Here is a 24,150-nt window from a genome sequence, read left to right on the forward strand (position 1 = left end):
TCCCCGAGTCCCGCCCGGCTCTGGCAGCAGCAGGAGCCGCAGCGCAGCGGGCGCCGGCCCGGCCCGGCCGGGGCTGCCGGGCACGAGCAGCAGCAGCGCCGGCCCTTCCCGCCCGCTCCCGCCTCGGCTTCCCAAGGGCTTTTTCCAGGGGAGTTCTGGAGCAGAGCAACCATCACCCCCAAACAGCCCCGATTCCTCAGGGCCCGGCTGTGCTGCCCTGAGCCAGCCTTCAGAGAAAAAAGGAAGGATCGGCTTCCAGCGCTGCTCTCAGCACGGTTTTACTCCCCCTGAGCTGACAGCACGGGGCTGTTGTTGCCTTTGCCATGGGAACTGGAGATCGCGGCTGCTCTTGCCCCTCTTCTGGTTGCCACCTGAACTTTATCAGAAAACCGCAATTGCCTCTTTCGATCAGCACTACCCACGGTGCTTTCGTGACAGTGAACTCAGTATTTTTGTCACAGGCATCATGATTAGCAGAGATTGAAATGCTCAGAAGCCTGGAGCCCTGGGCACGGCCGCCAATTGCGGGGCAGCGGCGCAGAGGGAACGTCCTGCGGCCCAAACCTCCTGCTCCTCCCACACAGCGCCCATCCCATCGCTCTCCCCCTCCTGCTCTCCCAGCACGGCACAAATTCCAGCTGGGAGGAGGCTTCCCAAGAAAGGGCTCGGCTCCTGTTACAGCCTGAGTGTCCCTGCAGAAGAACAGGGCATCTTTCAGGCACTTCCACAAGCTCAGGGTTCTCATTTGATCTGGGATGCAAATGGCCTTGTTAGGAAGGATAAAAGCAGAGGAAATGGATTAGAAATTATTAGAAAAAATCACCCTTCTTCCAGACAAAGTTCACAAAATCATTCCCTGCATTTCTCCTTTTCAGATTATTTCAGTGTCTGAGAGGTCCAGCTTGCATGAACTGATTGTGCTCTTGATTTATAGCAGTGCAAGAGATGTAGACTGATCTAAACTGAACACAGAAACAAAGTACCTCTGTCAGCCCATTTTCATGTTCTAGATCACTTTCCAGATGTCCACGGAGATGTGGGAATGATTATCACACAGCTCTCCATTTCTGGCTGCAGGCTCTGGGGATTCTTTCTCTGAGTTCAGCCAGGGTTGCAGTGCCTAACAATTCCTGGTTCCACCTCCTGATTTCTTAGGTTAGAACAGCCACAATGAAAACCTCACCAATGGCACAACTGCCCAGCCCACAGGGAAAAGAAAGGACAATTTGTAAACTTCTCCCAACATTTGTCCTGCTTTGCTGCAGCACTCGTGCTGCACTCACAGTGTGGGAAGCCAAGAGAAGCTGCAGTTGGTGGCACATCTTGTGACAGGGGCTGCACCTCATTCTCCCAGAAAGATTCTTGAAAAGAGCAGACAGGACTGCAGAGAAGATTCCCAGAAAACTGAAACAGCTTTCCAGAAGTGAAATGAAAATGGAAAGAAACAATCCGAGGTGTTTTCCTCTCTATTTCTGTGCTCCCCTTTTTCATGTTGCACTGCTTCTCCATCCCATGCATTCCAAATGGATCTCACCTCTAAGATCTGTGCCTTAGCAAGTTTTAGACACTCTGAAGTACCGTGAGCTGCACACAGTTTGCCTTCCCCTGTTTTTATTGGAAAGCAATGCTGGAGACAAAAGTGCAGAGCTTGGGTGGGGCACGAATTCTACAGGCAGGGAATGTGGCCCGGCAGTGTCTGACCCTCAGCAGGGACAAGGCACAGCAGCAGCCGAGGGGATTCCTCTGCCACCGTGCAGGAGCCAGGACTCTGGATCCGGGCTGGACACGGCAAAGTTCCCGTGTTTGCACAGACTCAGGGGCTGCCCCCGGGGCGAGCGGGGCTCGGCCGTGGGGAGCGTGGGGCGAGCGGGGAACGGACACGCGGACACTCGGACACTCGGACACTCGGACAAACGGCCCCGGCGCTTCAGTTGCAGCGGCAGCAGCGGCAGCAGCGGCAGCAGCGGCAGCAGCGGCAGCAGCGGCAGCAGCGGCAGCAGCGGCAGCAGCGATCACAAGGGACTCTACAGACTCTCTCCGTTTCTTGCTCTTGCTCCTCCTCTCCCTCTGTTCCGCACCTTCCCCGCGCCTCCCGTTCCCGGTGTCCCCCTCCTCTCTCGGTGTCCCATTCCCGGTGACCCCCTCCTCTCCCGGTCTCTCCCCCTCCCCCTGCCGGGCCGGGCCATGGCCCAGGCCCGCCCCAGGCCCCGGGCGGGGCCGCCCCCTCCCCGGCCCCGGGCGTCCCGCCGCGGTCTCGCCTCCGCCCGGCTCTCGCTGTGGCTGTGGCGCTGCCGGGCGGGCATCGGTGCCCGGGGCTGGGGCGGCATCGCCACCCTTTGGCTCCGCCTGTCCCGGCTCCGGCCCCGGCCCCGGCCCCGACGCGGAGTCCGGCTCCGCCCTCGGCTCCGCCCTCGGCGCCGGCCCCGGCTCCTCCCGGGGCCCGCGGAGGACACACGGGGCGCGGCCGCTCCCGCCGCCTCCGCTGCGGCTTCCCCGGCCCGAGCTCCGCCGCTCGGCAGCGCGGCCGCCGGCCCCGAGCCGCCGGTGTTCCGTTCGGATGGGGATGCCCGGGCTGGGGCGGTCGGGGGGCGGTCGGGAGCCGTGTCTGGCCCCGGGCCGAGCGCTGACGGCCGCGTGTCGCCCGCAGGGAAGGCGCAGGAGGCCCTGCAGGAGCGGTACCGGGTGGGTTCGCTGCTGGGCAGCGGCGGCTTCGGCAGCGTCTTCTCGGGCACGCGGCTCGCGGACGGCGCCCCGGTGAGTGGCGGGGCCGGCGGAGGAGGAGGAGGGTGCAGGAGGAGAAGGAGGGTGCAGGAGGAGGAGGGCGGAGGAGGAGGAGAAGGAGGGTGCAGGAGGAGGGCGGAGGAGGAGAAGGCCGGGGTGCGGCGGGGCGGGCGGTGAGCTCAGCCCGCTGCTGCCCCTTGCTCGCAGGTGGCCATCAAATGCGTGCCGCGGGACCGCGTCCGGCACTGGGGCGAGCTGGTGAGTGAGCGGGGCCAGCGGCAGAGCCGGGGCGTGCCGGGCGGCGAGGAGCCGGGGCCCGGCGGGGTGGGAGCCGCCGGGAGCCCCGGAGGGAGAGCGGGCGGGGGCTGAGCGGGGGGCGCAGAGCGTCCCGGGCTGGGTGAGGGGTCCCAGAGCCCTGGCACGGCCTCAGCCCCGCTGACGGCACCGTGCTCCTCCCGCAGCCCGACGGCGCCCGTGCGCCCCTGGAGATCGTGCTGCTGGACAAGGTGTCCACTGGGTTCCGTGGTGTCATCCGGCTCCTGGAGTGGGTTGAGCTGCCCAGCAGCTTCTTGCTGGTGCTGGAGCGTCCGGAGCGGTGTCAGGACCTGTCGGGTTTGCTGGCGGAGCGGAGGTTCCTGCCCGAGGAGGAGGCGCGGGGGCTGTTCGGCCAGGTGCTGGAGGCCGTGCGGCACTGCACCAGCTGCGGGGTCCTGCACCGGGACATCAAGCCCGAGAACATCGTGCTCGACCTGGCCACCGGGCAGCTGAAACTGATCGACTTTGGCTGCGGCGCCTTCCTCCAGGACACAGCCTACACTCAGTTTGCAGGTGAGCCCTCCCAGGGGATGCTCCTGGGCATCTCATGGCCCAGCCTGGGTGTGGCACCGCGGCTTTCCCTCATTGTTGCCGGGATGGGATTAATTCTTAAGCCAAGTTGCTTTAGGGTGGGGCTGGGAGGGGGCAGTTCCCAGCCCTGCTGCCAGCCTTCAGCACCCACTCTGCCCTGGGCTGGGGCTGGAACGGGGGCAGCCAGCCCAACAAAATCTCCCGTGGGGGTAGCAGAGAGGGGGGTCAGACCCCGTGCACCGGCCGGTTTGGTGTGCAGGTGAGGAAGGGCCTGGACTGTTCTGCTGCCCTGGTTTGCCTTGGCTTCTTGATGTTTCTTGGGGCGCTGGAGGCAGGGAGGAGAGTGGGGTTTCGCCACCACTGGGTGGGTTTTTCATTTGCATGTCATGGTTGGGCCTCCCCAGGGCTTCCACTGCCCTTTTCCAACACCAGTGGCCTCTTTTCCAACCCCAAGTTTGTACACAAGTCACAGGTGCTGGCAGGAGGGCAGCGGGTCACCCCATGTGCCACTGGTGCAGCCCCTGCGTGCCCAGGGATGCTGGGGCGAGGCTCTGGGAGCAGCAGCATCCCCTGATGGACTCGGTCTGTGTTCCACAGGAACCCTGTTGTACAGCCCACCCGAGTGGATCCACCACCAACGCTACCACGGCGAGGCAGCGACGATCTGGTCCCTGGGCCTCCTGCTGTACCACCTGGTGGTGGGGAAGCACCCGTTCAGGAGGGGCCAGGAGATCATCTGGGGGCGGATCCTGTTCCCACGACGGCTCTCTCCAGGTGGCTACCTCATCTCTGCGGCACGGGGGGAATAGCAGTGCTGGGAGGCAGCAGCGGGCTCAGGAGCATCCTGCTCTGGCAGCTCTGAGCAGGTGGCACATGTCCTGCTCTCCTGCTGCCTCCAAAGCACAGAATGCATGGGCAAGTTTAGGCACAGCTCTGGGCACAGCCAGCATGGCCTGGGCACGGGAACAGGGGGCAAAGCGGGCGGGATCCTTCTGCAGCTGACTGGTGGTTTCTGCTTTCTGTGCCCAGAGTGCCAGGATGTTCTGAAGAGGTGCTTGTCCATGCAGCCCTTGGCCAGGCCGTCCTTGGAAGAGCTCTTCCGTGACCCTTGGCTGCAGGGTGTTCATGTGCCCTAGAGGATGGCAGAGAGCCACGGGCACAGTGTGATCCAGGGGCCTGGCAGGGAACAGCCCCACCCATCTCTTGGCAATCAGTGGCAAAGCAAAGCAGACTCTTTTGTCCTGCCTGTAGCTCTGAGCAGGGAGCATCAGAAGGGAACACGCAGCTCTTGGGCTGCAGCTGAGCTGGAGGCCTGCTCTGGCAAGCACTGGTGGCCACCATCCCCTCTGGTTTTGCTTGTCTGGTTCATTGATTGTCTGCTGGGGCCCTGGGCAGAACGCTGAGAGCCTGGTGTGGCCCCAGGGAAGGAGAAGGAGCCCCTGGAGAAGCTGTAGCAGGTGGGGCTGCTGCTGCTGGAGCCACCAAGGCCGAGCTCAAGGCCGACAACCTCTTCCTGGAGCTGGCCAGCGGCAGCTGAAGATGATGGCCTTTGATTGTGGCACCTTCTCCAAAGACACGCTCCACGGCCAGTGTGCAGGTGAGTCCAGAGCCAGGGGGATGCTGCCAGAGCTGGGCATGGCACGGCCTGGCCGGGCACCAAAGGTTCCCCCTTTGCTGGGGCGGCTGCAGGGAATTCTTCAGTGGCTGCCAAGCTGCTTTTGGGCTCTGGGCAGCTGCTGAGGAGGTGGCTGTGCCATGGCTGGCTGCAGGCTGGGCACATGTCCTGCCCTGCTGCTCTGCTCCCAAAGGCAGCAATGCTGGGCAGCTTTGGGCCCAGCTCTGAGCACGGCCAGCACGGCCTGGGCACTGCGAGCGGCTGGGACAAGGGGACAGGAGGCTTCAGCTGACGGGCGGGTTCTGCTTTCTCTCCTCACAGCCGGGCTCTGCCGATGCTGAGGCTGCTCCGGGCTCTGCCAGGGCTCTGCTGGGGCTCAGCCCTGGGCACGGCTGGGCCCGCTCTCCCCTCACAGGGCTCTGACAGCTTTGCATCAGACGAGCCCCTTGCGAGCACAGCGACGGAGCTTTCTGCTTTTGCAGGTGAGTGAGACTCTGGTGCAGGCCAAGAGATTGCAGTCAGGGACACACATCCCACTGGCAAGAACCCAAACTCTGCACAGTCCCAGCTGAACGCCTGGATCTGCACAGGGTGTTCTGTCTGTCCCACTCTTCCTTCCTTTTGGGCTGGAATTGTGCCATTGCACTTTCTTCCTCCTCTGGAAGTGCCGCGAGTGGGCCCAACCTGGCGAGTGGGCCGTGTTCCTGAGGCAGTGCAGTCTGGAGCTGATGGATGAAGAATCGCCCTTCTCCACGACCAAAGCAGAGCAAAAAGCCCTGAGTGGGACTTGGTGTCTTTAAGAACCCCCTGACAATTTCCAAGGGAATGTGCAGCTCATTGCAGGGTGAGAAGGAAGGGCATCTTCTCCATGAGTTGGGGTGGGACAGAGTTTAGATTGCCAGTCCTGCTCGGAGCTGGCAGGGCACAAGCAATTTCCTATTGCTTCAACCACAATTTAAAATAACAATGTTGGAAACAAAGCCCAAAATCTTTAACAAAGGACTGCTGAGGTCAGTAAGATGGATCAATGCCCTCAGCATATTTACAAATACCTGAGTTGTCTTTTTGAAAAGATCAGTTACCTCTTAATTTAGAGTTACAAAAGACTTTTCACTCCACATTTGGGTTTTGGTTTTATGTTTCATAATATTTTCTGGGTTTTTTCTTTTTTGTTTTTCTAATTATTTAAACAGAAAACATATCCTAAATGATGGAGCAGCACTGCTGAACATGGGGACATGCAGAGGGAGCAGAAGCAGCTGCCTTTGTCCCCCTGCAGCTCCAAGGCCCAATCTCTGAGCAGACAGGGCTGGCAGAGACTCGCAGGCTCCCTGTTTGCTGTGCTGCCCCACTTGTGAGTGGCCCAGCTCTGCGTGAGGCACAGGGAGAACAAGGGGCAGCTCCCTGCCAGCCCCGCAGCCCAGGCACCCCTCGGGCCCCGGGGCTCGGGGCACTGTCAGCACCCGCTGCTCCAGCGCCCGCTCCTGCTGGCACTGACAGCAACACCCAAACTGTGCCTGATCCCGAGGGAGCAGCAGCAGGGCCTGGATCTGATCCCTGGCTCTGGGGCAGGGCTGGACAAATGACCCCCACAGCAGCAGCAGCAGCAGCAAATGGAGCTGACTTTCAGCACAGCCCCTGCCGCTGTTCCCTCCCGTTGGCAGCGGTGTCACAGCAGCCTGGGGCACCTGGGAGCCCTCAGTGCCAGCAGGGACTGCAGATGGCAGCCCTGGGCTCCTGGAGGGTGTGCAAGGAGCAGAGGTGGGCACTCCCTGTCCATGTGGAGCTTGCAGATGGAAAAGGCTGCTGTGAGCAGGCAGCTCCGAGGGCAGAGAAAGGAGGGTCTCGAGCACTGGATCTGTGCCAGTGCCACAGCCCTGGGCAGCAGCCACCGAGCCCCGGGGGCACAGAGGGCACAGCAAGAGGGACAAAAGCAGCCAAGGGCAGAGACTGGGAAGGGCGAGAGCTGGGAGCAGGAACAGCTGCTCCATTACACTCTTGGAGAAAGCTCTTGGCTGTTTCAAAGCGCTGAAAGGCGTGAAGGGCACAGAGGAGGCCACAGCAAACAATGCTCCTGTTTTCACAGCCTCCCCTCTCCGTGTGCCAGAAGGAATTGGATGAACTGTATTCTTCTCTCCGAGTCATCTCGTTCAGCATGAGCAGCTCAGCACCAGGAGCTGAAGGAGCTGAAGCCTTAGGCCACAAGAGCTGAGCAAGAGGAGACTTTTGACCAAAGTAATGCTGGTGCCATGGACCTGGCTGAATGCAGCAGACAGAATCCTGGAATGACAGAATCCTTCCTGTTGGAAAAGACCTCTGAGCTCATCGAGTCCAACCATTAACCCAGCACTGTCAAGCCCAGCACTAAACCACATCCCTGAAGTGCCAAGGCCTGGACAAGAGGCCCTGAGCCAAAGGTGACCTCTGGATGAACCTTCCAACCAAAGGTTATCTTTGTATCTGCTCATTACCGAAATATGCATGATCATTAGTGTTGTGATTGATGTATCCTCTCATTAGTGAAACATGTATTGACCTTTCTGTGTTTAGACACCAGACAAGGCCATGAAATCCCACATCTGGCCTTGTTTGGGGCTGTATGGTCAAAGGCAGCTGCCTTGGCTCCTCCTTGAGCCCTGGCCAGGCTTAGGAGGAAGCCAAGAGGAGGATGAAAGCAGATGTTCCCGCACTAGAAGTGCTGTCAGTTTGTTTCTCCAGCACTGTCAAAGCTGGGCCCTCTCCCAGCGGGGTTGGAGCCTCAGCTGTGGCTGGAGGCAGCTGCAGGAATTCCCAGTGTCCGCGAGTGGCTCTCCAGTCCTTGGCTGGGACAGCTTCCCCCAGCTGATGGGTGGCTCTGGGTGATGCTAAAGTCTGAGGGGAACTGAGGCTGCATCTTGGTTAATCACTGCAGGCAATCTTTGGCAGGGATGACTGGGGGCATTGCTGAGCTGCTCCTGCTGAGATTCTTTGCTGCTTTGAGCTGTAGCAAATGACACAGTTCCTTCAGTTGGTGTCTGTGTCTTTGGTGCTGGCCCTGCCCACTGGTACAACAAAACTGGCGTAGTCTGGCCGGATTGCACCAAAATGTCACTTTTTAAATGTAAATGTAAGGAATCAGTCCTGTCCGAAATCCCAGATGGGAAGAGCTTCCCTGGAGTTCGCTGGCTCTGGAGTGGGCTGCGGTCGGAGCACCGTGCGAGCAGTGGGGCAGTTGGTTAAAAGGAGCTGAAGCGCTGGATGTCTTAAAATGCATCCCAAAATTGGATATGGAAAAAGGAAAAGAGCTTGTGGGTTTGGGAAGAGGAGGATGGATTTTGTTAACAGCGTATTGGAAGCAGCACCAACAGAAGGAACAATTGTTGTTGGAATGCTCCCACATGGAGCAATAGAAGAAGTTTTTAATCTTGAGCTCAAATGTCTTTGTGCAAGTGAACTAATAATAATATCCTAGTTGATATATATATAAAAGAATATTTATATTGTATATAAATAATAATGTGAAATAGTGCTGACAATACGAATTCTTTAGATGTAACACTATTATTATTATATAATACTACTATATAATTAGATGTAACACTAAATACCCTCCAGAAAATGGTTGGCCAGGACCCAAAGGTTACTGGTAAACTCTGTGAGATTGCATACAATGAATAAAGGAGGAAGGGATGGAATTGGCTGTTTTTATAGGGTTTGCTGATACTGTGATCTGGAATGCTTTGTCTGTTCCTGTGAAAAAGAGAGTGATGAAGACTGCTGGGTTTTTCATATCCCAGGCTATGCACAAGCTGCAGGATTGGTTGAGCAGATGAAGGGGTTGTTAAAAGAGCAGCTGAAAAAATGCGGAGATGGGAACCCGTCCTGATGGAGAACCCATCTCCCAGATGTGCTCCATAGCCTTAACAATGGGCCCGCTGGGGAAATGGAAACCCCTGGGTGTGCCCGGCTGCACCCAGTCTGCAAATCCACCCATGGACAGGGAGACTTGGACTTCCTGGGAAATCGTTCTGGGTGCGATGGGCCCTGACAGGGCCACCCCAGAGGCTGCAGGGCTGGGCCTTCCTGCATTAGGATTAATTGGGATAAATCAGGAGCAAGGGAGAGTTATCAATGCAGGAATAGGAATTCAGATTCCTCCGGGACACTTTGGTTTGATAACTGCTTGCTGGAGCTTGGCCTTGCAAAGTGTTCATGTCATGGGAGGAGGAATTGATGCAGATTATCAAGGAGAAATCAAAGGAATTCTGGTAAACAATAGTGAACAAGATTGGATTATTTAACTCCATGACAGGCCGGCACAATTACTGATACTGCAGGTTTATAAACAATTGTGAAAAAAGGAGATCCACCTCAAATGACCACTGTCGGTGGAGAGAAAGGGTTTGGATCCAGCAGTCCTAATAATGGAGCCCGAGTGTGGGTCCAGAGGCCCAATGGCCCTCCCGAGGCAGCTGAAGGAACAGCTCCGGGGAAAGACAGCACTGTTTGAACCCTGGAACCCGGGCAGGAACGATGGGAATGTGTCCCTGCAGCCAAGTGTTCTGTGTGAGAACAAGGAGATGTTACAGGATATTGTTTCACAGATCCTGCCAGACCCAATCTCCCTGTTTGCCCCCACGGCCCCTCTGGAAAATGCTCTGATCCACGGGGCTCCATGTGAAGGCTGATGTGACTCTGAGTGACTTCCACACGGATTCCAGCCAGGAGCCTGGGTGCCCCTCAGGGACTGGGACCCGGCACCTCTCCAGCCGAAGGGGAAAGGACCCCACCAAGCCTTGTTACCCCCGACACGGCGGTAAAGCTGAACAGCAAAGGACCTTGGGGGCATTATTCTGGAATTAAAAAGGTGCCAGCTCCATGGACAATGGAATTATTGTTCCTAACCCCAATGAGACTGAGGAAAAAGAGTGATGCCTCCCTTTAGGGTGCTTCAGCAACAACTGCAAGGAAGAGTTATATGTTAAGAGAACATTTTCCACCCAAAGAGTGCCTTGGATTTCAGAAAGCCAAAGATTCTGGTTCACCCTGTGCCCCACATGCGCTGCCTCGTCCTGTGGAGTTCACATTAACGAGCTGAATCGATTATTAGAAGAAGCAGCAAATGATACTGTTAAAATATCCAACAGCACATCCTGTGAGCTCCCACAAACACGAACGGGGGCTCTGCAGACCCGCATGGCCTTGGATTATCTGCCTGCTGGCCAAGGAGGAGCCTGGGCTATTCTAGGACAGGAATGCTGCACTGGTATCAGTGATGGGTTTGAAGTCCAACAGTCAGGAATCACCTTGATGGGAAGAGCAGTGGAAGAGTGGCAGAAAGAAGAAAATTCTCCTTGCTGGGATTGGCTTTGGGGCTGCCAAACTGGAGGCTGCTGCGAAATGCATTTGTGGCAGTCACTGTAATCACTGCAGTGTGAGCACTTGGTGTGTTATGATTCCATGTTAGAGCTGTTGTGACACTTTGTGCTGGGAAATGGAGCACTGAGACTTGTCTAAAAAGAGACACAGTCTCACGAAAAAGGGGGATTTGATAAAGAACAGAGAATAGCAACTAATGAGGCATGTTTTAAAAGGAATGTGAATTATAGCTCTGAGTGATGACCTTGAGCAGCACTTAATTGGAGAACAAGAGGTGATGCCTTTATGCCTGATACCTAAATCTAAGACTCCATTATTAGAAGAATTGTTATGAAGGTTGCAGTTCATGTCTAGGTCAAAGCACTGATTGAAATTCCAAGGCCTGAACACCAGGCCCTGAGTGAGGCCTGAACAACAGGCCCTGGGCCACAGCTGACCTCCTGATGAACATTCAAACCAAATGTTATATTTGTATCCCACTCATTAACTCATTAACAAAGTACTTTTAACAATATGTTCTATGTAACCAGGCATTGGTGAAACACAGATTTACCTTTCTGTATTTAGAAACCGGACATGAAATCCCACATCTGGCCTTGTTTGGGGCTGTATGGTCAAAGGCAGCTGCCTTGGCTCCTCCTTGAGCCCTGGCCAGGCTTAGGAGGAAGGCAAGAGGAGGATGAAAGCAGATGTTCCTGCACTAGAAGTGCTGTCAGTTTGTTTCTCCAGCACTGTCAAAGCTGGGCCCTCTCCCAGCGGGGTTGGAGCCTCAGCTGTGGCTGGAGGCAGCTGCAGGAATTCCCAGTGTCCGCGAGTGGCTCTCCAGTCCTTGGCTGGGACAGCTTCCCCCAGCTGATGGGTGGCTCTGGGTGATGCTAAAGTCTGAGGGGAACTGGGGCTGCATCTTGGTTAATCACTGCAGGCAATCTTTGGCAGGGATGATTGGGGGCATTGCTGAGCTGCTCCTGCTGTGATTCTTTGCTAATGATTATGTGCTTTGCTGAGCTTATGCTTTTGTGACTTTTTGCAGATTTGCATTTTATAAATGGCACAACCCCTTCAGTTGGTGTCTGTGTCTTTGGTGCTGACCCTGCCCACCAGCAAAACAGGGCCCCATCCTGCCTGAGTGTTACCTGGGAAGACAAAACCCCTCACTCCAAATGTCCCCCCTTCCTCCTTGTTCCCCCCACTTTATACCCTGGCCATGATGTCCTGTGGTCTGGGATATGCCTGGGGTCAGTTGGGGTCAGCTGTCCTGGCTGTGACCCCTGCCAAGCTGCCCCGCACCCCCAGCCCCTCACCAGCGTGGCCGGACGAGGGGCAGGAAAGGCCTTGGCTCTGTGCAAGCTGAGCAAGAACAAAACCATCTCAGTGTGAGCAACGCTGTGCTCAGCACAGAGCCCAACACAGCCCCAGAGAAAGGGCTGGCAAGGAAATTCCCTCTGGCCCAGCCCACAGCAGCACCCCATGGCCACCCAGCATCACCACGGCTCCACGGGTTCCTTTCCATGGCCCCGGCCCTGGCCACGGGACCTTGGGCTGGTGGCCACGGCAGCCGCCTGTGGCCCAGGGCTGCGTGCCCGTGTCCATGGCAGCAGTGCCCGGCCACGGGCCCTGAGTGCAGGTGACCGTGCCAATGCCCATGGCAGCGGGGCCAAGCGTTGGTGTCCGTGGCACCAAAGTGAGGAACGGGTCCCTGTGGCCGCTGCCGTGGCACCTGAGGGCATCAGCGAGTGTCACTGCAATTGTAGCTGGCACCAGCCCGGCACCGCTCTGTCCTGAGGGCTGCCATGGCAGCCGAGGGCAGCCACAGCTCTGCGGGCAAGTGGCCACGGAGCCTGACTGCAGCAATGGGGCCTGGGGGGGTTTCCAAGGGAACTGGAACTGCTGAGGGTTGCCATGGCATCCAACCCCCTGGGATGTCACACAGCCACCCTGGGATGTCACAACCCATTCTGTGATGTCACAACCACTCAGTGATGTCATAGTCCACTCTATGATGTCAGACTTCTGCTCTGTGATATCACAGCCATGTCTGTGCTGTCACAGCTCACTCTGTGAGGTCACATAGCTCACTATGCGATGTCATTGCCACTCTGTGATGTCACACACCACCTGTGATGTCACAGGCCTTTCTGTGACATCACACAGCTGACTCCATGATGTCATACAGCCACTCTGTGATGTCACAGCCTGTTCTGGGATGGCCCAGCCCTCTCTGTGACGTCACACCAATACCCTGTGATGTCACAGCTCACTCTGTGATGTCACACAGCCCCTTCCTGACATCACAGCTGCTCTGTGGGTCTGTGACACAGGCACAGAGGTGTTACCAAAACTTCAGTGAAACAAAACCTCCTCAGCACCAGCGCAGCACGAAGCAGCAGCATTCTTTATTGGGCCGGATGCACGAGGGGAGAGCCCCTCCCAAAGCCGTGGGTGCCGAGTTCAGGAATGTTCCTGTTTGCAGACTGTGCTTCACAGACACATTCCCAGATTGTCCCACCAGAAACACACACACGATCATCATTGCCCCAAAATCATTGCAGATTTCCCCCACCCCTTTGCACATCCCTTCTTCTGCCCTGGGGGTCTCCTTGGGGGTCCCTGGTGGTCGCTGACCCCAAAGCCAGCCCTGACTGCCCGGTGAACTGGTGAAAGTTGGCACACCTGGGCTGGTTGCTGCCTACAGAATCAGCCTTGGGCGGGTCCATGGCCAGTGGCTTTTGGAGAAGAAGCATTGTATGAACCCACCAGGTGCAAACGGTTTTTCATCTGGCAAATTTCCCCCCCTTGGAGGGCTGTGAAGCTTCTCTTCCCTTCAAGCTTTCAGAAGCCTCACTCTGCTCCTTTACTCACACCCCACGAGTTTCTCAGCTGCTTTCACAGCCATGTTCTTTACACAGCTCAAAGCAAGTGTCATAAGCACAAGTAGTGCTGTGATCCCAGTTAGACTTTGCAAAAGTGAGGCCAACCATCAGTCAGGGAAAATCCAAGTCCTCTAAATATTTTATCCAAACAGTTACTGTCTAACCCTCCCCTTAATTCCCTGCTGGATGCAGCAACCAATTTTATCCTCTCTACCTGATCATCCAACCCAGCATCACATTTGGAATGTGCACACAACAAGTGTTGCTGTTTCAGTTCAAGAATCCACACACTCCCTGTCCATGTAGCAGCAATAGGGCTAAAGCCAATCTGCTCTGGAAGGTCATTTTAGCTGGGGCTGGCAATTGTTCCTTTATTTCAGCAAACCCCAAAGGAGCTGCATTCACTGAAGTTCCCATTGGCAGAGCCCAATGGTGTGGGGCTGGTCTGTTCCTAAAGGCAGATCTTTGCGGAGCAGAGATGGATTCTAAAATCCATCCCGCTGGAGTTCCCGCACTGGGATGTTTCCCAGTTCCATCCCCTTTAACCTTTCCCCACAGTCGGGTTCCCAGTGGTGACTCCTTGCACGAGGGACGGAACGTTCATACCCCCAGTGTCCGTGGTGCTCCTGATTCTCCCAGGGGCAAACGTGTGCTCCAAATTCCATCCCTTCCCACCCATCCTGGGGCTCCTAAGGATCTGACCGTGTCCTGCTGACACTCTGTGCCTCTCCAAGGCTCCTTGTTTGTTGGCTCAGCCCAGGTGTCCCTGAGAAAGGCAGAATCATTTCTACAAACACAGCCCAGCCTCAGAGCCTGGGCCACAGCCAGGAGCCGCTGGACCTCAGCATTCCAAACAGCTCAAGTGTCTGTCCCAGGGCAATCCCACTTTTCCTTGGTCCTGGGATCCTTTGGCCTTGACCTTGTTAAATCTGGATATTTTATACCCACCTCTAAGGGGTCCTGTGGGAGGCCTGGGCTCCCTGCCCAGCCCAGACACCCCTGAACTGGCTGGAAACATTCCCAGTGTCCTGTCTGAGGGCCATTCCAGACTGCTGGAATTTGACAGCCCCAGGGGGTATCAGTGCAATCTGTCAGCTGATCAATATTTCCTGATGTAATTTCCAGATCCGCTTTGGAGATGTTACAATTCTCAGCACTATTGTTCTGATGTGTCCATGGTAAGGAATATTCTCCTTCCATCCCTGTCCAGGTGCCCTGGGTGCTATTTCCTTCCCACACGTGTTCCCAGATTTTTGTCAAATTGTTGACTGAAGCTCCCCATGGCACTGGATTTTCTGCAGAGGCTGGTGTTGGCAAACAAGCTGTTACAGGGGTTACATTCTGTCATCTGCCAACACCTTGAACTGACTTTGAAAACCGCATTTCCCTTCCCAGAAGTCAGGAACATTGTTTCTATTATTATTATAAATACACAATTATTGATCATCTTTATCCAGATCCAATAAATAGTATCCCCTTAGAAAATCATATTCAATACCTAAAACAATAGGATTTATGTAAAACCCCAAACCCCACGGTGTCAGTCAGTCTTGTTTCTGCTGTGTTTAATGTGTGCTCGCTGGTTTTACCCACATGTGATGAAGCCCGAGTTGGATTCCTTCTACCTTGAGTGCAGGGTAGGTTACCAGGAGGACTTGAGATGGTCCCTTCCACTTTGGCTGGATTGTTCCAAAATTCCAGGTTCTGGTGCACACCGCATCTCCTGGTTGGAAAGGATGTACAGGCGAGTCCAGCCCCAATGATCTGTTGAGAACCATGCACCTTTTAAGGCTTACAAGAGTTAGTCCCAGTGCTATTAAATATTCATTTCTGCAAAACTTCTGAGCCTTCCCTTGTCTTGTTGGTGCCACATGGGAAAGCTTCTGGCCATCCAGAAAAAGGATCCATCAATGCCAAAATGTGTCAGTCCCCTTCTGCCTGGGCACTTCTGCAAAATCAGTTGGCCAAAATCACCTGGTGATTCCCATTTAACCAGCCCTGCAGGCAGCCTTCTTCCTTCAAAACCAATCCCATCTTTCTCAACAACTGATCTATCATTTTTTGCCATTTTGGTGCTTACTAGATGCCTTTGTAAGCTGGCCACCAGATTCTCCATTTCCTCCTGTGTTTGCTGATGTTTTAGTTCCGTTCTACATTAATTGTGGAGCTACAATTACCTGCCCACACGGGGTTACCAATCACCTGCTGGGATTTTCCGTAGCTGCTGCTGCTGCTGGGGCTGACTGCCTGTCCTGATCACTGGAATCTGGTTTGTGTTGCAGAACATTCCAGTTTTTGCTAGGTATTAGTGCAAGGAGAGCTTTTGCAGCCCCCTCTTGAGCTGTTTGGTCAGCCAATGGATTCCCTGGATTACCTGGGGAGTCTCCAAACCCATGGGCTTTACAAGGGCACCAGGGCCACTTCTTTTGGCTTTGGCACACTCTGCAGTAGGGGACTGATTTCTTTTTGTGCTCACTGGAGACCTCTGTGCCCTTTCCTTCCATGTGGCTCCCTGGGCGTGTATTATTGCAAACCCAGAGTTCAAATCAGTCCATATGGTCACCCTTTGTCCTTCAGGGATTTCTAGGCAAGGTCATTCATTCTGCTTTTTGTGCTGCTCTGTTCAAAGCTAAAGCCTGGCCTTCTAGGACCTGGCTCGAGGTTGCCACTGCACACCCAGCTGCCCGTTTCCCATCCGCACCACGCTGCTCCCACCAGGGTGCAGGGCCAGTGCTGGCTCCTGCATGGGATTGCTCTCGAGGTCCCAGAGTCTGCCAGAACACACTTGTTCCATGCATCCCAGGCAGTCATGGCACAAAGACTCCAAGCCTTCTCTTAGAAGGGACTCCAACACTTCCCTGTTCCAGCCTTGGGGACCTTGAACCAAACCCTGCAAAGCTTTTGCTGCACCTTACAGGCAGGTCAACAGTTTACACCTTGAAAGGAAAAGGAAAAGGGAAAGGGAAAGGGAAAGGGAAAGGGAAAGGAAAAGGAAAAGGAAAAGGAAAAGGAAAAGGAAAAGGAAAAGGAAAAGGAAAAGGAAAAGGTGCCTTGATCTGAGCAGGGCTCTTTCTCTGATTTCCTTTGGAGCAGGGATCAAAGGCTCTCCCCAGAATCCTTCCATGCTGCCTGCAGGTGCTGCCATCCCTCAGATGTGTTGGAATTCCAGAGGATGAGGCCACGGGGTGTCCCAATGGTGCCTTGGTTCCATGGCCCCGCAGTGTAACCATGGTGTCCTTGGCTCTGCAGTGGCACAATGGACCCTTCATTCCATGAGGCCCCACAGTGTGGCAATGGTCCCTTGAGTCCAGGAGGCCCCACAAGGTCCCAATGGTCCCTTGGTTCCGTGGCCCCGCACTCTCACAATGCTCTCCTTGGCTGCACAAGGTCCCGCAGTGGCACAAGGGTTTCATTTTCTCCTGGATTTCTTTTAGCTTGCTTTCTTTCTTCATTCTTTCATCTTTTTTCTTTCTTTTTCCTATTTTTTTGTTGCTTTCTTCTTTCTTTCTTTCTTCTTTCTTTTATTTTTTCTTGTGTCTTTCTTTCTTTTTTTTCTTTTCTCCTTCTTTTTTGGTTCTTTCCTCTTTTTTTTTTAAAGTTTTTTTGTTTCACATTACTTAGTCTTTCTTTCTTCTTCTCTTTTTCTTAACTTTTTAAATTTTCTTGTGGATTTCTTTTCATTTTCTTTCCTTCTTTTTTCTTTCCTTCATTTTTTTACCTTTTTTCTTTTTCTTGTCTTTGTTGCTTTCTGTTTTTCATCTTTCTTTCTTTTTCTGCTTTCTTTGGTTCTCTTGTTCTTTTATTTTTTCTCATGTCTTTCTTTCTGTCATTTTCTTTCTTCCTTGTTTCTTTCTTCTTTTTTTGACTTTTCTTAACATTTATTTTCTTGTTGGTTTCATGTTTTCAGTCTTTCTTTTTTTCTTCCTTTCCTTCTTTCATTTTTATTACCTTCTTGCTTTTTTCTTTATTTCTTCATTTTTCAATATTTCTCTTGGTTCTTTAATTGTTTCTTGCTGCTTTCTTCATTTTATTTTTTCATTTTTCTTCTTGGTCTCACATTATTGAGTCTTTCCTTTATCTTTTACTTTCCTTTGCTTTTTAAATTTTCGTGTTGATTTCTTTTAGCTTGCTTTCTTCATACTTCACTCTTTTATCTTTTTTTCTTTCTTTTAAATTTTTTTTGTTGCTTTGTGTTTTCCTTCATTCTCTTTTGGCTTTCTTTCTGTTCTTCTTTTGTTTTTTTCTTGTGTCTTTCTGTTCTTTTTTTCTTTCTTCCTTGCTTCTTTCTTTCTTCTTTTTTTTTCTTTTCCTTTTATTTTTCTGTTGGTTTCATGTTATGTACTCTTGCTTTCTTTGTTCATTTCTTTGTTTCTTTCTTCTTTTCTAATTTCTTCACTTTTTTCATTTTCTTGTTAATTTTTCTTTTCTTTCACTTTCTTTCTTTCCTCTTTTCTTCCTTTCTTTCATTTTTATTATCTTTTTGCTTCCTTGCTTCATCTTTTTAATGATTTTTCTTTTCTTTTTAAATAATTTTTCCTTGTTGGTTTCATGTTATTTAGTCTTGCTTTCTTTCTAATTCTTTTCTTTTTTAATCACTTTCATTTCCTTTTTTATATGTCTTTTGATCTTCTTCCTTTCTTCTTTTCTTTTTTTTCATTTTTATTATATCTTTCTTGCTTCCTTCCTTCATTTTTAATTTTTTTCTTTTTTTTTCTTTTTTATTATTTCTTGTTGCTCTCTTTCCTTCTTTCTTTTTTTCTTTCTTCTATTTTTCTTTTCTTCCTTCCTTTCCTTGTTCCTTCCTTCCTTCCTTCCTTGCCCAATTCTCACCCCACTTAAGGGGTGCAAAGCAGCAGGACCCCCTCCCAATTGGGATCCCCTCACCCTCCCAAAATGTGGGGACTTCACCTCAGCCCCCCAAATTGCAGGGGGTTTTGGCACCTTCCCCAAATTCACTGCAACCTCCCAGAAGCCACCTAGAGGCCCCAAAATTGTCAAAAAGCAGCAGGAGCCTCCCCAAAAGCAGCTCCTTCTTTCCCTTCCTGAAATGCCCCACTCCAAGTGCCCAAACCACCCCATCAATCCCAAACTTCATCCCACCCCCACAATGCCACCCCCATCCCATCCCATCCCATCCCATCCCATCCCATCCCATCCCATCCCATCCCATCCCATCCCATCCCATCCCATCCCATCCCCATCCCACCCCATCCCATCCCATCCCATCCCATCCCATCCCATCCCATCCCATCCCCATCCCATCCCCATCCCATCCCATCCCATCCCATCCCATCCCATCCCATCCCATCCCATCCCATCCCATCCCATCCCATCCCCATCCCACCCCATCCCATCCCATCCCATCCCATCCCATCCCATCCCATCCCATCCCATCCAATCCCATCCCCATCCCACCCCATCCCATCCCATCCCATCCCATCCCATCCCATCCCATCCCATCCCATCCCATCCCATCCCCATCCCACCCCATCCCATCCCATCCCATCCCATCCCATCCCATCCCATCCCATCCCACCCCTCCTGGACACCAATTCCCCTTCTGTGCTTCCTGACTCCCCACAGCCGGGCCTTGGGGCTGACGGATCGAGCCATTTGGGGCTGCCATCGACACATTGGGGCTGGCATTGAGTTGATTGCAGGCACCCGCTCAATCCCTCCATCCCAAATGGGAGCTTGGAACCTCTCCTCAGCCCTTGCTGTGTCCATGGGCTCACCTCAAGTCCCAAAATGAGAGCCAGGGCCCCACAGCCCATTCAGAACCTCTCAACATTGCCAGAAACAGCAGCATCCTTCCCAAAATGGGCTCCCCACATCCCTGACAATAGGTCCCCCTTCCAAGTACCAGAGCCCCCCTCTCAGAACCTCTCCCGAAGCATTGGGGGGACCCCAAAACTGCCTCAGGAACGGGACATACCCTGACATCCCTTCAGGAATGTGGGATACCCCAGAACCCACTGAGGAACGGGGTCCCCCCGGCCTCATCATGCGCAGCCTTCAGCTGTCTCAGGCAGAGCCCATCCCGCCCTCAGCAGCCCCAGCCCAGCCCAGCCCTCCTGGGCAGGAAGCCCCAATGGCCGAGCCGGCCTGGGACACTTGCAGGGATGCGGGGGCAGCCGCAGCTTCTGGGGCCAGCCTGTGCCAGGCCCTGAGCGCCCTGCCAGGGAACCATTGCTGCCCCACATCCCATCTCAGCCTGCCCTCGGGCAGCGGGAAGCCGTTCCCTGGGGCCCGGCCCCGCAGGCCCTTGGCAAGAGTCTCTCTCAGCCAGCAATTGCTGCTCCTCCCTGCTGCGGGGCCCAAGCTGCAAGTTGATTTTCTGCCGCTGGCCCCGGCCCAGCCCCGAGCCAGGGCCAGGACCTTGCCCTGGAGCTCTGCGGGCGCTGCCTTTGTGCGGCCGCAGCGCAGCGGCCGCAGCTCGGAGCTGCCCTTTGTGTCCCCGCCGGCAGCTGCCAGAGCTGGCGGGGCCGGGCCAGGGCCGGGCCAGCCCCGGCCTTCCCGGCTCTGGGACACAGCGGCGGCAGCCCCAGCCTTCCAGCCCTGCACACGCTCCCACACAAGCCTCCAGAGCCGCGGCCACGCAACGCAACTGACCGGCCGCTGACCCCCCAGCCTGGCCTGATGGCCATTCCTCTGCCCACACCTCGGCCAAGCTCCCCTTGGCCACCTCCTGAGCCACAGTGCCACACACAAGTGGCACATACAGCTACACAGCTCTGCCCACAGCTGGCAGGGAACGTTCCTTCAACAGAAAAACCACCAAGAAAAAGAGAACTGCCCCCAGCAGAGCTGTTCCCTCCTGCAGTAGTTACACCTGCACACCCACAGCGCCTGAGACTGCAAGCAATGAGCATTCCCTGGGCACATGTGCAGCCCAAGCAGCTCGAGGACAGCCTTGCAGCAGGACTGCTCTCAGCTGAGCCAAAAAGGCCCCTCTGGCAGCTGCAGGGCCATTGCAAAGGGCAAGGGCCAGAGCCTGGGCCCACGGCGGAGGAAAGGGCTCTCAATTCCCCTGCCCTGGCACCTCAACCCTGTTCCCAGGCTGCTTCCCACACAGGATTCCTCTGCAGGACTGCGGAAAGCTGAGAGGCAGCTCTGGCTTCTCCACTTTTCCTGTGCTAAAGCTGCCTGGCAGAAGAAATGGAGGGACAGCTCTGGTGGCACAATCCCTCCCGGCCCAGGGCCCAGCGCTGGGAAGGTCTTTCCGTGCCGAGGCTTTGCTGCGGCCAAGGAAAGCTCCTGGCTCAGGGTCACCTTTCCTGCTGGGCCAGAGCCCCCGAGTGGCCCAGCAGCAGCAGAGAATTCCAGCACAGCCCCGGCACGGGCAGGGCGGCCCTGGGCGGGCTGCGGGAGCCGGCAGCGCCTGAGCTCAGAGCAGCTGAGCCCGGGGGCTCTTGGCCAAGGCCGAGGCCCAGCGAGCATTTCTCAGCTCGCAGGGCGGCCTGGAAAGGTGCTGGGGGGGATCATTCACCCCCCAGGGCGGTCCCAGTGGCTCCCAGGATTTCCATGTCCGTGCTCCCAGCGCTGCTCCCAGCCCTGATCCGTGGGGATGGCAATGTCCCGCTCCCTTCCCGGGGCAGGCTCACACGTGAGCCAGGTGTGCAGGGCAGGACCTTGCCCTGAGCCCAAGCCCTGTCCCCCCTGCAGGATCTGCTTCCCATCGGCCTCTTCCTCCTGCGGCCCCAAGCCCAGCTCGGTGCTGAACGAAGGGCGCTGGGCCGGGGTCATCCCCCGGCGGGGGCTGCGCACCCCCTCTGCTCCCTCCCCAAATTCCCTCCCGGGGCAGCAGGGGCTGGCTCAGGAGCCCTGTGGGCAGGGAAACGGGGATGACACCGGGATGGGGGGGTCACACCTGCTCTGGGGGGACACACACGGCCCCTGGGGACGCTCCCCCACCTTCTCCCGCAGCACCAGGAAGATGAACCCCAACATGAAGCCCCCGACCCCCAGCAGCATCTTGGGGGTGGGGTCTGGTGGCAGCTTTGGGGGTCTGGGGGAGAGAGCACAACTGCCCTAAAACCCCCTCCCAGCCCCACAGCCACTCCCAGACCCCTCAAACCACCCCACAGCTCCTGGCCAGGAACTCCCCCAACCACTCCCTGCATCATAAATGACCCCAAGAACCACAAAATTCTCTCCAAGCCACACAGCCCAGCCAAGATCACCAAAACTCTCTCAGAGACCACCCCAAAAGGCCCCTCCAAGCACCACCAATGCCCTCAAGAGACACAAAAGCCCCTCCCAGTCCCCCAAGGAGCCCCCAGACACCCTTCCACCCACCATGGCACTGACCAGGACAGGCTGGGGCACAGGAACATCCACAGCCCAGAGCAGCTCAGGCACTTCAGCAGCGATTTGGGCACTTGGGAGGTCACAACCCAAAGGGGGAGACCCAGGCCAGGGACTGGAACAGACAACTGGAATTCCTGGAGAACAGATGGGCTCAGGTGAACATGTTTTGTCAGCCCAACTACAAGATTGTGGCCCCAATCTGCCCAGCTTCAGACCCCACAACACTCAGATCCTCCCAAATATTCCCCTGAACCCCAAATTCACCCCCAAATTCTGGTAAAATGGTGGAACTTTAGATCTCTTTGTTTAATTTCTTTATTTTTACCCCAATTTTGGTTGTTTCAGTAGGATTAACACAGAAGTTACTTAGTCTGCAGAAGATCTCCAAGATCATCCAGGGTTGCTTGATACCACCAGAGAAAACAATTGGACAGAGCGGATGAAAATTTAGGGTGTAAAGGTAAAAAATCAGCTCTTCCCAATGAATCTCCAATGTTGATCTGAGTCCCGATGGATGTTCCTGCCCCTGCGTTCACCCAGGTGCCTACAGGGATCCAGGAGAACGTGGAGAGCACCAGCCAGGGCTCTTCCCAACCTGGATCACAGGGAATGTGGGTCACCAGGGCTCTGCCAAACGTGGCTCCTCTGATGGGAGATGGAGTTGGAGCAGAGGACAAAGCTCTTGCCACAGTCGGGGCACTCGCAGGGCTTCCCTTAGCGGTGCCTCCGTTGGTGTTGGGTCAAGGTAGAGCTCTGTGAGAAGCTCTTCCCACACTTGGGACACTCGTAGGGCCTCTCCCCGGTGTGGATGCGCCGGTGGGTGATGAGGTGGGAGTTTTGCTTGAATCCCTTCCTGCAGTCGGGGCAGCAGAAGGGTCTGTCATCCGTGTGAATCCGCTGGTGCAAGAGAAGACTGGAGCTGGTGTGAAACCTCTTCCCACACTCGGGACACTCGTAGGGCCTCTCCCCGGTGTGGATGCGCCGGTGCCTGACGAGGGCGGAGTTTTGCTTGAAGCCCTTCCTGCATTCAGGGCAGCGGAAGGGCCTCGCATCCGTGTGAATCCGCTGGTGCTGGAGGAGATTGGAGCTGGTGTGAAACCTCTTCCCACACTCAGAGCACTCGTAGGGCCTCTCCCCGGTGTGGATGCGCTGGTGGATGATCAGGTGGGAGCTCCACCTGAAGCTCTTCCCACATTCCCCACACTTGTGGGGCTTCTCCCCATCGTGAAGCTGCTCATGAACCACCAGCTCTGACCTCTGGCTGCATCTCCGGCCGCCTTCCCGGCACAGGGTGGGTCTTTCCTCCTCAGAGCACCCTGGGCTGCGTTTGCAGCCCCTCCTCCTGCGGGATCTCCGGGGCTTTTCCTCCCCGTTGGATTCCTGCGCCGTGGAGCCGCTCAAAATGGCCTCTTCCACCAGGTTCTGCCGCGGGGATTTGTCCTCCCTGGGCTCCGTGCTCAGCTCCTTGTCTGGGGAGGAAGGACAAGGAGAGGATGGGATTTGCCTCCGTGCCACAGAGAAGGGCAAGGAGATCCCCCCAGTCCGTCCCCGGCAGGACGGCGTCGGCAGCGGGGTTGTCCTGCAGCCGGGGGCGATGCTGGGCTGGGAGATGGAGCAGGAGAGAGGGGAAAGGGGCACTGACTTCCTCCTCACCTGCCTGGGGCTCCCAGGGCATCTTCCTCTTCCTCACAGCCTCCTCCTTCATCTGGCCAAGGGTTGGGAATGGGAAATCCTGGTTTGGAGGAAAACAAGAGATGAGCACATTGAGTTTGAAGGTCCCTCTGCCCAAGTCCATCTCTAGAAGTCACTGGGCACTGTGTGTCCATAAAAATCTGCTCTGAAAAAGCCTCTCAGCAGTTCCCTGTCTCTGGTCTCTCCCCTTTGGTGTTTGCGGGTTCCCCCCTGTCCCAGCTGCTGGGGTCCCTCTTTTATTGGGGTCCCCCTCTCTCCTTGGTCTCCACCCTCCCCAGGCTGCTGGGAGTCCCAGGAATCCAACAGCTCCCCTCTTTGGTCTCCCCACTTAGGGATGCTGGGGGTTATGGGGTCCCCAGGTCCCTTCTCCCCTTATTCTCTGCTTCGGGGTGCAGGGGGTCCAAGGAGTCCCCCCTGTCCCTCTCCAGGCTGTTGAGGGTCCCGCGAATGGCGGCGCTCCCCCCTCTCTGGGCTCCCCACTTTGGGGCCCTGGGGGTCACAGGGGTTCGCTCCTCCAGACTGCCGGGGCTCCCCTGCTCCCGGTACTGCCCCTCTCTGCTCGTCCCACTCTGGGGCTCCCGAGGTTCCCCCTCCGGCTCTCCCAAGGGGTCCCGCAGCCCCCTGGCTCCGGGCTGGAGGTGGCCGTGCCTGACCCACCAGCATGGGGTGGACCTGACATCCCATCACCCCCCACTGAGGCTCTGCCAGCAGCCAGCACAGGGACCCCCCAAAAACACC

General features: G+C 55.5%; 1 pseudogene across 1 annotated transcript in view; it reads right to left on the reverse strand.

The window, feature by feature from the left end:
- Positions 1 to 3,792: 3,792 nt before the first annotated feature.
- Positions 3,793 to 24,150, reverse strand: part of LOC309585599 (olfactory receptor 14J1-like) — a 33,607-nt pseudogene continuing 13,249 nt past the window's right edge. The window contains exons 2-3 of the transcript in view: positions 4,186 to 4,259; positions 3,793 to 3,892 (exon numbers count right to left, since the gene is read on the reverse strand). The product of the transcript in view is annotated as an olfactory receptor 14J1-like (transcript). The remainder of the gene's footprint in view (positions 3,893 to 4,185; positions 4,260 to 24,150) is intronic.

The sequence above is a fragment of the Coloeus monedula genome, assembly GCF_965178545.1.
Source record: "Coloeus monedula genome assembly, contig: HAP1_SCAFFOLD_80, whole genome shotgun sequence".
In the NCBI taxonomy this organism is placed as follows: Eukaryota; Metazoa; Chordata; class Aves; order Passeriformes; family Corvidae; genus Coloeus; species Coloeus monedula.